This window comes from Castor canadensis, chromosome 1 (genome assembly GCF_047511655.1).
Source record: "Castor canadensis chromosome 1, mCasCan1.hap1v2, whole genome shotgun sequence".
NCBI lineage: Eukaryota > Metazoa > Chordata > Mammalia > Rodentia > Castoridae > Castor > Castor canadensis.
The window spans coordinates 47,995,696-48,008,240 of NC_133386.1; positions in this window are offsets into that span (position 1 = coordinate 47,995,696).

Below are 12,545 nucleotides of genomic sequence, written 5' to 3' on the forward strand. Positions count from 1 at the left end.
TCCCAAGGTTAATTACACAGCATCTTGGAAAAATAATTCAACTTCCAATTTACTATGGAGGTAGATGGAATTTTGAAGTTATGGTAGGAAAATTTTTGTTATCTTAGTACTTTTCTCCATGTGACCAAGGAACATCTGAAAAATCTTTAAAAATTAGCTAATATTCAATAACAACATCTTTATATTTCAAAAAATGCTTTTCTTTGATAGACTTCTCTTCAAAATATATAGAAGTAGCTGTTAAAGGAACTTGCTAATAGCACATCATAAAATAAGGACAATTCCATATATTTTTCTTGGAGTCTGAAGGGCTTCACAGTAGTAGCTCTGGAGCAGGTCTGGCTGGAGAAGTGCTGGGGCAAATCTAGTGGCTGGGACTCCAAGCTGAACCAATGCTCTGTCAGAGTGACTTTCTCCTCTTTGACTATACAAAGGATTTCTACATAAACTTTGAAAAATGGATTCTAAGAAATATTGCAGTAGGATGATAACTGAGGTATTAGAAAAAAGCCTTTGTACTTCAACTCCTTAAAAATGTGTGTGTGTAAACTTAATAAGCTTACTTTTAAATATAGAAATGGATTTGAAGGCCATGTCCCATCTTAAATACACTACTCTCAAGTAAGTCTATTCACCCTTTATGTACTTCAGAGACTTTTTATTGCATTCTTAATTTAAAGGAGCTTATTGGAGTGAAACCATATTTTATTGCATTGTAAATAGTTTATTTTGTGAAAATATTGCTAACAAAATATACAACTTAAAATGATGTAAATGTTTTAAGCATGGTTTGAGAGCAGTTGTAACTATTTCATAAGCTGTCCATATAATAGAAAGCTGCACCTAGACACCAATGCTTTATAATTATTTAGTAGATATTTAATAACTATAATGAATAATCCTCAAAGTAACCTGAGTGTGTTCTGGTGTGCTTTAATTATTCTTTGCTGTAAATACTATGTAAATCACTTGTAAGTTCTTATGCAGCACTACGTTCTATCTCCTACATATCTGCTAGCTATTTTTTTTTCCTTTTTCTTTTATTATTCATATGTGCATACAAGGCTTGGTTCATTTCTCCCCCCTGCCCCCACCCCCTCCCTTACCACCCACTCCACCCCCTCCTGCTCCCCACCCTCAATACCCAGCAGAAACTATTTTGCCCTTATCTCTAATTTTGTTGTAGAGTGAGTATAAGCAATAATAGAAAGGAACAAGGGTTTTTGCTGGTTGAGATAAGGATAGCTATACAGGGCATTGACTCACATTGATTTCCTGTGCGTGGGTGTTACCTTCTGGTAAATTCTTTTTGATCTAATCTTTTCTCTAGTACCTGTTCCCCTTTTCCCATTGGCCTCAGTTGCTTTAAGGTATCTGCTTTAGTTTCTCTGCGTTAAGGGCAACAAATGCTTCTGCTAGCTATTTTTAAGTGAATCTTTTTCTGTTCACTGGGAATGAATCACTATGAAGTCCTACTACAGAATTTCTGAGAATGACATTCTTCAGTCTTTGAAAATTATCTTAGGAATTATGCATTGGTAGCAGAGATTTAAACATATACCTATGGATCAGTATTTAATATAACTGGATTCAGAGTAAGATCAAATGGTGTTTGATATTTATGAATGAGCATAGTCAATGGGTTATTTATGATATTTATCTGCTACATGTTAAGGATCATGGAAAATTTGAAAGTTATAAGTAATACAATATGGATTCTGCACTCAAAAACTTATATTTCATTTAACAAAATAAGTATTAAAATGAAACAATTAGAAAGTAATGCATTTAACTAACCTTTCTATTTATAATGTGTCACTGTTATGGGTTAATTAATAAAATCATTGATGACAACTACTGTAAATTTATGCTACCTGAAATCCATACATTCCAATGCTTCTTTCTAAATATTTTAACTAAATCTTCCATCACATTCTCTATAAGACTTTTCCAAACATTCTAGGTATATCCATAGCTTTCAGTCATACATCTGAAACTCACTATTTGAAGATCAAATCACCTATAATGTGTGGCTGAATAAAAAGGAAGCACATGCAACAAAAGTTTCAATTCACTTCTTAGCTTAAATTAGCATACTACTCACTTTCTTCTTGATTACTAGATTAGTGAAAATGCCCTATTGTTGAAGTGAATACTTTTTACATACAACTTTCATGTAATTCTCTTCTAAGAGTGATTCATCAATTCCTCCTATTCCTTATGCATTCCAGGCTATTATTATCAGTTGTATCTTATGTTCTTATCAGAAAACATGCCCATGTCTCAGATACATTAAATATATGCAAAAAACAAAGAACCACCAAAATAATGAACATACAAATGAGGAAGGGGGGGAGAAAGAATTATGATGGAGGGGGTGAATTCAATCAACTATGATATATTGTAGGAACATTGGTAAATGTCACAATGCACCCCCAGTAAAACAATAATATCATAAAAAACAATGGGGCCCTTTCCTCTTATAACCACATTTCTTGAAATACAATCTCCATGTCAACCCCTCCTTATCACCATGTACTCTTGACTTGCACTTTAGATTCTTCTTTAATCACTATACTGAAAAAACTTCATTTGAAGGTTACCAAGGTCTTGCTAATAATTCTACTGAAATTGTGTTAAAGATCATAGGTGAAAGCTAAGAGCCGTAATGACATTTATTTTGTGTCTCTGCTTTAAGCTATGTCATGCTGTTATAAAAATAAGCAGAGCTTAGCACATTAGCCCTTAATAAATATGTGGCAATTTGAAAGAAATAAAATGCCCACCTATATGAAATCCAAGAAAACAAAAAAATAATCAAATCAATGATCCATGACCAATTTTCTGTCATTCCAATTTTTGTGCACCATTTGCTGCTATCAAATCATATGTTCTCTTTGGAGCTTTTTCTTCTGATCACATTCATGAAAGCATTCTCTCATTCTATTAGTTCCATCAGGGGATTTGAATGAAATAAAATGCCCACCTGAGTCAGTTCATTTAGGAATTAGTGAGCTAACCTGAGAATTTTGAAACAAAGGTTAGAAATAACCTTTGTTAGGTTAGGTAGGTGTGGGACTTACGGAGAGATTCATAAATCAGGAAGACTTGTTCACATGGAAACAAGGTAAAGCAGTGGATGAGAGTTGAGTCAGGTGGATGTTATGGAGGGTGATCTTAAATAGGAGGATGGCCCAAATTGCATAATCAGCATAGCAAGAAGTGGTCAAGGAAGAAGATGAGATCCAGGTAAGAGACCCACACTCACTATCAGAGAGTAAGATAATGAGGAGTCTCACATCTAGTTGAAAATCTAGTTACATAGAAATTTAGTTGATGATTTTGAAATATGTTACCAACAAAAGGAATTGGGTTCAGAATTTAGCTCCATTTTCCTTCATTTAAACACAGAACAAAAGAGCACAATTAATAATAGTGTTGATTTGTTGAAGACATCTATTTACCAGCTCTCAAAACTGGCCCTAGGGTGAAGGCAAGCAATGTACTATATTAAGGATGAAATTTAATTAGGTCCCAAAAAACTAAATAGTGTAGATAAATAAGAGTTAATGAAGTCTTTTTAAAACTCAGATTATTACAAATATCAATTATTTGCAAAGTAATAAAGTTTTAAACTATAAATCTCTTTCAACTTTAGTAACAAAATAAGAGAAACCATAAGTCTTTAAACACCTGACTGCCACATGGATATAACAAAATAAATATGTGAATTACATAGGAAGCAAAGATTACTTTTGTGAGGAATAGGAAAACATTTGGAAATTATGTAGCATTAGCTGTCCAGTACTGAAGGCATTATATATATCCATGATTTATAATTATTCACATATAAAAAAGATGGAATCAGTTTTATTCACTAGATTTTTTCTGGGTGATATCATTGTGTGTTTTTGGAAGAATAACTTTGATAAGTATCATAAGATAGGAATTAGATTTTTAATAGCATATTTTGAATAAAAAATATGATTCAATTGTATATGCACAAAAAAGACTGATAATGTAGGGAATCGTTGTGAATTTTAGAGATATAAGCTGTGCAGACCTGAATCTTCTCTCCACAGTAGAAGGTAAAAGGTTCTGAAAGTAGACAACAAAAGGGAACAAATTTGGATCCACATTTTCTGGGGACAAAGAGAGAAATCCTGGTGCAGTAAAAACATATTAACAATTTTTGAAGAGCTAATTGAATAAAGGAATTCTAGAGTTTTCATTTTAATTGAATGTACACAGTATTCTGTCTCATCTATCCCTTAAAATGTGATCCTTACTATTCACTAATGATTTTATGGAAGTCAGTGATGCATGGAAAATCTCAAATATGATAAGAAAAGAATGAACTTCTCAATTATATTGGAAACAATAAATTGCTTATGTCGTTGCCTTTTGTGTTGGATATTTTTATAATCTGTTAAAAGAGTGCAGAAAATCTTTTTCAGTTAATGTGGCTGTTTATTAAATGATTCTAGGTACATCCCTCTCACATGAAATGGGTGAAAAGATTACACTAGCACTAGGAACTAAAGAAAAAGTAATTGGCTGATACTTGAGAAGTTTTTTTCCCTTCCATTTTGTATAGTGTGAATTGTAAAATCCTTCCTTCAACAATATTATTGTGATCTATTTTTCAGAGCAGATGAAAATGGGTATTTCCAATGAATATGGGCAAAGGCAGGGCTGGAAATATAGCTCATCTCACTGGTAGAGCACTAGCTTAGCATGCAGAGGACCCTAGATTAAGTCTATATTCTGTTTCTACATCAGAACACAGTAGACATTCTGAAAAAATTTAAAAATTTATATTCTTGCCTTTTATATGTTGAGGGAATTCTCTGAGCCAGAAAAAATATTACTGTCTCTTCCCAGAATTGACCTTCCACATTACACAGAGGAAAGAGTAGAAAGGAGCAAGACACACAGAAACAAAGATGTTTACTTAGAGTAAAAACTGATGAAAAGAATGGAAATATAAAATTCCAAGGGAAGATACAGGTATGTGTGTATTTCTTCATTCAACAATTGCTCAAAATTAACTCCAAATGCATCAGGAGCTATATTTGACCCTATGAGTCAGAAGACTCAACAACCCTGGAGTAGATCATTGGTGCTTATACATTGCAATTGGACCATACTCATTAACTTGAAATTTTATATTCCAAAGCCTGAAACTACTGAGCAAAGGAGATTCAAAAATCTCAAGCTTGTTTTAACTCTATAAACTGTAAACAAGAATGAGGTATAAAAAAGAATTTCTTTTCAATTCAAGGTTAACATAAAAATTCAACAAATCATCACCCAGTGTCCTTGAAATCCATTGAAGCATAAAAAGAAGCATTAGATGACAAAGACGAACATATTCCAGAAAACAATTTCATGTATAAGCAGAATAAATTTGATGTTTTTGTCCAAAAGTCTCCACCATTCTTTAATATTAAGTGCCAGATAAAACATAAAATTCTAGAAGACAGTGGAACATCCAATATCCTTCAAATTTTCTAAATAAATAGTTGAGGTTCAATACTTTTATATTAAACCAATTGTTGGATATGTATAAGTTAACAGAAATAAGTGACTTATGGCATAAAAACCCTGTGTATATTTTTGAGATTGTATTCCTAAATCAAACCAAATTAGAAATTAATCCAAGTTAAGAATTCAAGAATGGAACTGTGTTAGTGCAATGTATGAACATAGAACACAGGTGGTTAACCTCACACAGCTCACATTTAGTTAAATAAATGGCCATTTTGGAGAGACAGTTGTTTCATTCATTAAATCATTGGTACTTGATTCTGGAACTAAACTGCCTGGATTTAAATCATGCTTGAATAATATTTAACTGTATTTCTCAATTTTTAAATCTTCAGAAAAAGAATTTTAACATTCTCTACCTTCCTGTGTTGTTGTGAAAATTATGTGAGTAAAAATATACATCTGGCATATGCCCAATACTTAATGAAAGACAGATATTAAGGTTGAATATTTTATAGTTTATTTTTTCATTATTATTGGATGTTATTATTCTCACTGAACAATAACTAAAAGTAGAATAGCTCTACCAAAATATGTAATCATTTTAGGCAGGAAAATGGATGGAACTAGAAACCATGTTGAGCAATATGAGCAAAGCTCAGAGCGACAAATGTCACATGTTTTCTCTCATACTGCATACAGACTTACAGAAAAAAAATGACATAAAAAGGGAGTCTTGGAGAAGAACCAGTGGGAGGACAAAAGGAGAGGGTAATGAAGGGGCGAATATAATTGAGGTACATTATATGTATTCATGAAAACAGTACAATGAAATCCTGTAAAATAAAGTAGGATGGGAAAGGGGGGTAAAAAGGATATCAGAGGGGATGAATTGATCAAAGTACATTATATAAATGTATGTAAAATCACACTGAAAACCCTTTATAATATTAATATACTATAGTCACTCTACTCTTCCTTTTAAAGATTTGAAAAATCATTTTTAATTAATAGATAACTGACTTACCATAACTTATACATAAAATTTACAATTTTTATAAAATTAGTGTAAATATGCTTCCCTCTGTAAATTGCATGTTTCGGCATGACATTCCTATTTCTATGGGGTGTTTGTTGTTTTGTTTATGAATAATTCAACAATTATTGTCACAAAAGAAGCTAGTCATTAAAGCAAAATTATAAGACATTAGATTATGTAATTGGAGACAAAATTATCAAAGATTAAAAATACAAAAAAATTTTATCCTGTATAATAGGAAATCATAAATATTTTATCTTAACTATAATAATGAGAAATATATACTCTAATAAATCAGAAGATAAAATAATAAGCAAGAAAGCTAAAAATGAAAGAGAAATACAAAATATGCCTAAAATGAGGAGGGAAATTCAAACATATCAAAGGTGACAATGAATTTAAATGAATTAATCTCTTATTAAATGGTATTTTAAGATAGGCTTTAAAAATAAAATGACTCAAGTACAAATGGTTTAAAAAGGCAAAATATAAATAAAATATGAGTAAGAAAATAAAAGTATAACAATGGATTGAAGAATATTTGAAAAAATTTTGTGAAAGAAAAAAAGGAAAAACCAGTTATTTTTTAATGTGTAAGTCTAGAATATATTCTTTATAATTGTTACTGTGATAGATCAACAAGCAGAGTGAAGAGCCCCTATGTACAAGCATATCTATATAAATATATGTGACTAAAGGTATTTAAAAATTGAGGAATAAATTTTTTGGTAAATTGAGTATTTGAGGGAAAATAAAAGTTACCTGCTCAAAAGTAGCACAAAGCCAAAGTAAATAATAAGTTTTTTTAATATACAAAAAATAAAATTAAAATCACAATAAATTAGAAGGAGGTTGAAGCTAAGTTCTTCACTGATCTTGGATAGAAAATCATTCCTAAGTTTACAAAAATTATAGAAAGTATAAGTAAATACCAATAAAGTTGGCAAAGTAAAAACTATGTCATTTACATTCCAAAGTATACCACAAATAAGTTATAAGGTAATTTAAAAACTAGGAACATATGGGCTGCAAATATGACAAACACTGGGTTACTGCCTTACTAAAGGATCTTAAAATAGATGGAGAGGAACCAATAAACAAATAAAAAGGCCATGAACTGAAAGCTCTGAAAATATTTGCTCATTAGTGATGAAAAATTAGGATTAAAATTGAAATAGCACTCTTTTAATACAAAATTAGGCAAGAATTTCAAAACATAATTTTCATAATCACTAAAGAAAAGGAGAAACAGTCACTTATGCCTTGCTAGTGAGAGTTCATTGCCTTAAGTTAAGAAATATATGTTAAGAACTCTAATAATCATCTCAATTGGCCTACTAATTTTTCTTACAATGAAAGAATTATTTTTCTAAATAAATAAGGTATAGATTAATATATATGGGCTTTGTAATTAATAACATTTATCAAATTGTTAATTATGCAAAGAAATATTAGGAACAGTATTTGAGGACTTTTGCTTTATAAGTTATACCATATAAATATAAGGAAAAAAATGTATCCGTGGAAATTATGCTTGACTCCATATTAATGACCACAAAATTATTAATTATGGAATGTATATTAAAAATTGGCTATTCATCCAGAGCAGTATATAAAGATGACTATCTGGAAATACAAATGACAGAGAATATGTCAATATATGAATAATCACACTTTAAATGTAATTTGTGCTTTTGTTTTTTCTTTCCCCCTTGGAACTTCTTTTTTTTTTTTTTCTTATTGTTGTGCTGAGTGGAGGTACATGGTGGCATTTACAAAAATTCTTACAATGTAGCAACTACATTATACTTGAATTCAGCCCTTCCACTGTTCTCCTTTATCCTCTCTACCCCATCCGCATTCCTGGCATAGTTTCGACAGGTATCATCTTTGTATTTACATACATATGTAAATACATTTGTACCATATTCACCCTCCTAACCCCTTTCCCCACCACCTTCCCCCATCCCATTGGTACCAACTGCTCACTGCCCCAGGGCAAGACCTGTTCCACCCTCCTGTTCTCTGATTTTGTAGAAGAGAATAGAAAAAATATATATAACATTTTTGATAGTTTGAGATTAAGATATCTACAAGGGAGTTTACTTGTGATATTTCCATGCATATATTTATTATAATCCCAATTGGTTCATCTCCTCTATTTTTCTTCTTTCTACAATAGTTCCTTTCTTCTGGGAGTTTCAGCCAGCTTAAAAATTCTATATTCATTCTTGTATAGAAAGTATATCAATCATATACATCTTCTTAGTTTTCTTATTTTTACCCTACTCCTCTCATGTGTGACCTCCCCTTGATGTGACCTGCTTTTCATAATAATGCTTGATTTGTATCCATATTTGACATATGAGAGAAAACATGCAGCATTTGGCCTTCTGAGCCTGACTAACTTCACGTAAAACGATATTCTCTGGTTCCATCCATTTACTGTGAATGGCAAATTTTCATTCTTCTTTGTGACTGAGTAAAATTCCATTGTACATAAATTTTATTAATCCATTTGTCAGAATGGGGCATCTTGATGTTTACCTATATTAGCTATTGTGAAAAATGCTGCAATAAACATGGCTGTGCAGGTATCTTTATTGTAACTTCACTTAACATTGCTTTGGGTATATCCCTAGGAGTAGTACTGCTGGATCATTCTGGATCATATGGCAGTTCTATTTTTAGTTTTTTGAGGAACCTCCATACTCTTTTCCATAGTGGTTGTACTAGTTTACATTCCCACCAGTAGTGTGTGAGGATTCCTTTCCCCCCACATTCTTCCAACATTTGTTGTTTGTGTTCTTGATGACAGCTATTCTAATAGGAGTGAGGTGGAATCTTAACGTGGTTTTGATTTGCCTTTCCTTTATGGCCAGATATGGTGAGCATTTTTTCATCTGCTTTTAGCTATTTGGACTTCTTCCTTTGAAAAGGCTCTGTTCAGTTCATTTACCCATTCCTTCATTGGGTCACTGATTTTTTGAGATTTTAGCTTTTTGAGCTCCCTGTGTATTCTGGTTATCAGTCCCTTGTCTGATGTATAGCTGGCAAAGATTTTCTCCCATTCTGTGGGTAGCCTTTTCAATTTAGAAACTATCTATTTTGTTGTCCTGATGTTTTTTAATTTCATGTAGTCCCATTTATGGATCCTTTCTTTTAGTTTCTGAGCCATTGAGGAAGTCATTGCCTATGCCTATTGTTTCCAGTGTATTCCCTACTCTTGCCTGCACTAGCTTCAAAGTTTTAGGTCCTAATTAACATCTTTAGTCCATTTGAGTGGATACCTGCACAGGGTGAAAGACATGGATCCAGCTTGATTTTTATGTCTTTAGTAATTATCCACAATGAACAGGTATTACATTTGTTATCATTAAGCTGATTCTGTGAAAACACAATATAAAAGAAAATTACAGACTGATTTCCTTGATAAGCATAGATACAACATTTCTGATTAAAATATTAATAAGCTAATGTCAGCAACACATTAAAGGGGTCATACACAATGAGCAAGCTGGTTTCATTCTAGATATGAAAATCATTAAATATAATGTATGCAAATCATTAAATATAATGTATAATGTAAACAGATGATCTCAATAGATACAGAAATGCCTTTGGCAAATTCAACATTACTTGTGATAAAAGTCCTGAAAAAACTAGGAATACATGAATGTACCTCAATTTAATAAAATTATATACAATCTTTGGCCAATGTCATCCTACATGGGAAAAACTGGAACTATTTCCTCTAATGGCCAAGAATGAGACAAGAGAGCTCTTTTTCTCTCTACTCTTATTGAATTTAGTGTTTGAATTCATAGCCAGAGCAATAAGACAGGTGAAAGAATCAAAAGGGCTATGAATAGAAAAAGAAGAAGAGAAATTATCCCTATTGTAGGTGATGTGACTGTATACTTAAAGTACCTTAAAGACTCCATCAAAAACTCTTAGATCCGATAGACACTGTTGGCAAAGTAGCATGATATAAAATCCACACACATAAATCAGTAACTTTTCTATATGTCAGTAATGAACAGGCTAAGAAAGAAATCAGTAAAACAATCCCACTCAAAGTATTTAAATACTAAGGAATGAACTTAACTAAAGAGGTGAAACACCTCTATAATGATAAATATAAAAACTTGAAGAATGAAATTGAGTAAGACACTAGAAAATTGAAAGAGCTTAGATATTAAGAATGGGCAGAGTTAATCTTATTAAAATAACTATGCTACCAAAAGCAATCTATAGACAAAGCAATGCCCATAGAACTTTCAGTAGCATTCTTTACATAAATAGAAAAATCAATCCTGAAAATCATAGAAGCATAAAAAAGACCCAGACTATCCGAAGCAATCCTGAGCAAAAATGCAGTGATGGAGGTATCACAATGCCTGACTTCCAATTATAGTACAGAGTCATAATAAGAAAAGCAGCATAGAACTCTAATAAAACCAGACACTTACACCAATGGTATAGAATGGAAGACTCAGAAATAAACCCACACAGCTACAGCCCTTTGATTTTTGACAAGCCACCAAAATCATGTTTGAGAAAAGACAGCGTTTTCAACAAAAGGGCTGGGAAAACTGTATATCTGCATGTGGAAGACTGAAGCTAGATCTCTATCTCTCACCCTATACAGATATCAATTCAAAATGGGTCAAAGATCTTAATGTAAGATGTGAAAGTTTGAAGCTACTACAGGAAAACGGGAAAAACAGGTCAAGATATAGACATAGGAGAGAACTTTTTGAAAGTGAGTAATAGCTCAGTAAAAAAGGAGCATGATTTGACAAATGGGATTACATACAATTAAGCACTTCCTGCACACCAAAGGAAACAATTTTCAGACACAAGAAATTTCCCACAGAATAGAAGAAAAATCTTTCCCAACTATTCATTGGACAAGGCATTAGTATCTATTATATATAAAGAGCTCAAAAATTAAACACCAAAAGAATAATCCCATTAATAAATGAGCCAAATACCTGACCATTCTGAAAAGAAGAAATACAAATGGTGAATAAATACATGAAATAAAAACTATTCAATAACTTTAGCTATAAAAGAAATGCAAGTTAAATGACACTGAAATTCCATTTCACCACAACCAGAATGGCTATCATTAAGAAAGCAAAGAACATATGCTGACGATGATGTGGGGGAAAAGGAGCCATTATCCTCTGCTTATGGGAATGTAAATTAGTGTAGAAACTATGAAAAACAGTGTGAAGTTTCCTTAAAAAATTAAAAGTGCAACTACCATATGATCTTGAAATTTCATCCCTGAGCATGCATACAAAGATTTCTTTGTAGTATCTATACAAGAGCGATTCCTATACACCCACATTTATAGCAGCACTATTTACAATAACTAAACCATGGAATCAGCCTAGTTATCCATTAACCAATGAATGGATAAAGAAAATGTGGTATATATACCATGAAGTATTATTCAGCCATGAAGAACAATGAAATAATGTCACTTGCAGTAAAATGGATGAAAGTGGAGATCTTCATGTTGAGCAAAATAAGCAAGACTGAAAGATAAATATCACATCTTCTCACATATGCAGAATATAAACCTGAAAAAATGATGTGAAAGTTAAATGGGATATGTTTGGAAGGGTACCAGCAGCATGGGAGAAGGCAAAAGGAGGAGTGTAGGGGGATAAATACGATGGAGCTATTTTATACACATGTATGAAAAAAGAATATGGAAATACATTAAAAGAGTGTAAAAATTCAGACACCTATGGCTCATATCTGTATTCCTAGCTATTTGGGAGGCTGAGTTCGGGAGGATCTTCATTCAAGGCCAGCCCAGGCAAATAGCCCAACCAATAGCTGGGCAGAGTGGCATGTGCCTGTCATCCCAAGCTTCAAGGGAGGTTGGGCACAGAGCGAGACACCTTCTCAATTGAAAAAAGCTGGGCGTGGTGGCATATGGTGTCATCCAATCTACAATCAGAAGCATAAAATAGGAGGATTGTTATCCAGGCCGGCC